Here is a 4,088-nt window from a genome sequence, read left to right on the forward strand (position 1 = left end):
CCTGCTCGACGCCGTTGGTGTAGACGAAAAGGGAGGAGTCGGAGCGAGTGCCAACGAACCCGATCGTCTTGATGAAGCTAGCGAAGCGCAGGAACCAGGCGCGTGGCGCCTTCTTAAGGCCATAGAGTGACTTGGCCAAGCGGCAGACGTTCCCGGGTTTGGTGACGTCGACGAAGCCAGCGGGCTAGTGGCAGAACACCTCCTCCTCAAGCGTGCCATGCAAGAAGGCATTCTTCACATCTAGTTGGTGGACGGGCCAGCGGCGCGAGGCGGCAATGGTGAGGACCGTGCGGATGGTGGCCGGCTTGACCACGGGGGAGAATGTCTCGCCGTAGTCGACGCCCGCACGTTGCCAAAATCCGCGCACGACCCACCTGGCCTTGTAGCGCTCGAGGGCCCCGTCGGCGCGCAGCTTGTGCTTGAACACCCACTTGCCGGCAATCAGGTTAGCGCCAGGAGGACGCGGCACCAGCTCCCAGGTGCGGTTGCTGACGAGGGTGGCGAACTCCTCACGCATCGCCGCCAGCCAATTCGGGTCACGCACGGCGACGCAAACAGAGCTGGGGAGCGGAGAGATCGACGCGCTGGTGGATGCAGTGGCGGCATCGTAGTAGCGTGGGTTGGGCCGGAAGATCCCAGCTTGCGCACGGGTGACCATCCGACGCGGCGGAGCGACCGCGGGTGACGGAGAGGACGAAGCAGCAGGAGCGCTCGACGAGGAAGCCGTGGAGTTTGAAATAGTCGATGGCGCGCAGGAGCCGGAGCCATCGATCGCTGATCCAACGCCCCTAGTTGAACTGGAGACGGGAGCAGCAGCGGATGAAGACGCGGAGCCGCTCGATGTCGATCTAGCGGTCGTGGATGAATCGCGACGTGGCGCGAAGCGAGGCGCGGCAACAGGGCACGGAGCGGGCACCTGCGATGGTGGCGACACGGCGGCGGGAGCAGCAGGGCGGGCGAAGGGGAAGACATCCTCGTGGAAGAGGACGTGGCTCGAGGTCAGAACCCGCCGGGAAACTGGGTCGAAGCAGCGATAGCTGCGGTGATCAGATGGATAGCCAAGAAAGACACACGCAGCAGAGCGAGCGTCAAGCTTGTGGCGAGCTGTGGCAGTGGTGTTGGGGTAGCAGAGGCAACTGAACACGCGCAAGAGGCTGTAGTCGGGTGCGACACCAAGCATGAGCTCGTATGGGGAGCGAGGTGCACTGGAATGACAGGGACGACGATTCAGTAGGTATGTGGCAGTGTTGAGCGCTTCAGCCCAGAACCGCGGTGGCATGGACGCGTGGAGAAGAAGGGCACGAACGCTGTCGTTGAGTGTGCGCAGAATGCGCTCCGCCTACCCATTCTATTGGCTAGTGTATGGGCAAGAGAGACGAAGAACAGAACCATGCGCAGAAAGAAGTGAGCGCACTGAAGCACTGTCGAATCCGCGCCCGTTATCTGTCTGAAGAGAAAACACAGGAAGCTGAAACTGCGTGCGCACATATGCATAAAAATCTCGCAGAATTGGCAGCACATCAGACTTGTGCTTGAGGGGAAACGTCCAGACATAGTGGGTGTAATCATCAAGTATCACAAGATAAAACTAATAGCCGGAAACGCTGGTAACAGGAGAAGTCCAGACATCTAGATGAAGCAACTGAAAAGGGAAATGAGTACAACTAACTGAAGACTGAAACGGTAAACGTGCGTGTTTGCCTAATCGACAGGCTTGGCAGTGATGCGGCGACGACTTGCTGAAGTGGAAGCAGAGCTGGGAGGCGATCTGCTGAACCGAGGCCACGCCAGGGTGCCTAAGACGCTGGTGAAGTAGCTCGACAGTGGCCACACCGGCGAACGGACGCGAAGACAGCGATGGCGCCGGCCCAACTCGATACAAATCGCCGGTGGAATCACAGCGGAGGATCACCGTTCTGGTCTGGATGTCCTTGACAGAAAACCCAAACAAGTCAAACTCAACAGAAACGGGATTATCATGGCAAAGCTGACGAACAGAGAGGAGGTTTTTGATCAAAGAAGGAGCAACAAGCACGTTACAGAGCTGAATTGGGGATGTGCCAGAGATGAGAGAACCAACACCAACGTGGGTGATCGGGAGGTGCTCTCTGTTGCCCACGATGATGTGAGAAGAGGAGGAGGAGGGAAGGGCGGAATGAAGGGTACCAGTGTTGTTGGTCATGTGGGCAGCCGCGCCCGAGTCGAGGTACCAGTCGAAGGAGCTGCCTGACGAGGACGGGCCGACAGTGGCGCTGTGAAGCACTGCCTGAAGCGACGCCATGTCGAGCGGTGAAGCAGACGACGGCGCGGCAGCTGTAGGCGTAGTGTAGTGCGGCAGCTGGCCGTACCCCGGTGCAGGACCGTAGCCGCCATAGCCGTAGGCGCCAGGCATAGGTGCAGACATGGCCTGCTGGGGAGGCGTGCCGGGGCGCGGGCCGAGCACACCAGAGCCCGGGGCGTGCCAGGGCATGGGCCAGGCCTGCACCAGGCCAGTCCAGGAGTTGGCGCCGGAGCAGGGAGCCCAGGAAGGCGTGGCGGCGAGGGGGCGGCAGGCTGGCCGCCAGTGTTGCCGTTGCCGCGTGCACGACGGCGGCCGCGGCCACGGCCACGCGTGGCAGAACCGTTAGGTGCGGCAGGTGCGGGCGCGACCGGAGGAGGAGCGGTGTGACCATTCCCGGCGACGAGCGCGTGCGCGCCCTGGATGCGCGTGGCCTGATCAGCGCGGTGTTCCTCGAGCAGAAGGAAGGAGCGCATTTGGAGGAAGGTGGGGAGCGGCGAGCGCGAGGTGGTGTGGGGGATGGCGCCATGGAACTGCCGCCCGAGCCCGCGTAGGAGATGAAACACCTGCTGCGGCTCGAACACGGGCTGCCCGAGGTCACGCAGCTGGTCGACATAGGTCTTGAGCTTGATGCAGTACTGCATGATCGTCATATCGCCTTGGACGACGGCGTGGTACTCGGCGTCAACATAGACGGCCCGGGCAAGCTGGTTGTCCCGGAAGATGGCGTCGATCGCCGTCCACACAGTGAGTGCGGTATTCTCGTTCTGCATCACCGCGTCCAGAAGCTCAGGGGAGACGGTGGTGTTGAGCCAGTGGACGACGGCGTGATCCGCCATGGCCCAGTCGGGGTCGTCGAAGCATGGGAGAGCCGCGGCGTCGACATGGTCACGGAGACCGAACATGCCGATCGCCGTGTCGAAGTGGCGACGCCACTGCGCGTAGTTGCCGGCGAGGAGGTCCAAGGTGACCGGCACATGCCGGCGTATGTCGATTGTCTGAAGCACGGAGCCAGGGAGGGGAGCAGCAGTGTGTACAACCGCCAGAGGAGGGGCGGCAAGAACCGCATGCGGGGCGGGAAGGGCAGGTGGTGGGGCGACGGCGGACGTAGAGGCGTCAGTGGGCGCATCGCCGGGCACGGGCGCGTCGCCAGGGGCGGCGGCGGTGCCGTCAGGGGCAGCGGAAGAGGGATCGGGGATCGGAGCAAAGGGGTTGATCCGGTCGGGAGCATCTGATACCATGATAGTTGAGAGATGGGGGAGAGAGGTTTTGGGACTCAGCACACACATCCATTAGGCTCATCGGCCGGCTATATATACAGTTACAGAGAGCACGTCCGAGAGGGGAGATCGTGTTCCACTACCACTATCGTGCGCTACCCACGCACACGCCCACAATGCGTATAGCCTTGACCTATACAGGTCATGTACGTATAGTCTAACAGTAGTGCAGGCAGAGGCGCAGAGCAACGATGGGCAATGGCGTGGCGCGAGCACGACCAAGCGCGGAAGGGCGCGTGCAGGCGGAGGCAGGGCCTGAGAGCGGCGTGACAGCATGCGGGCGGCAGCAGCGACGGCAGTTGAGCAGTGGCAGCAACGCCCAAGCAGCAGCAATAGCAGTCGGCAGGAGCAGCAAGCACTGGCTGCGGGAGCACGCAACAGCTCCAGTAGGCGAGCAGCAGCTGCACGGAGCCATGAACCAGGGGCGCAGCCACGAGCCACAGCCACGAGCAGGAGCAGTAGAAGCATGGCGCACGCGCACGTGCAGCTCGAACGCGAGCAGGGGCGCGACGATTGGCCGAAGCGCGGGC

General features: G+C 62.4%; 1 pseudogene; it reads right to left on the bottom strand.

The window, feature by feature from the left end:
* Positions 1-1,588: 1,588 nt before the first annotated feature.
* LOC147971079 (uncharacterized) lies at positions 1,589-3,519 on the bottom strand (annotated as a pseudogene).
* Positions 3,520-4,088: the final 569 nt, after the last annotated feature.

This window comes from Triticum urartu, chromosome 5A, assembly GCF_056163025.1.
Source record: "Triticum urartu cultivar PI428250 chromosome 5A, HENAU_Tu73, whole genome shotgun sequence".
In the NCBI taxonomy this organism is placed as follows: Eukaryota; Viridiplantae; Streptophyta; class Magnoliopsida; order Poales; family Poaceae; genus Triticum; species Triticum urartu.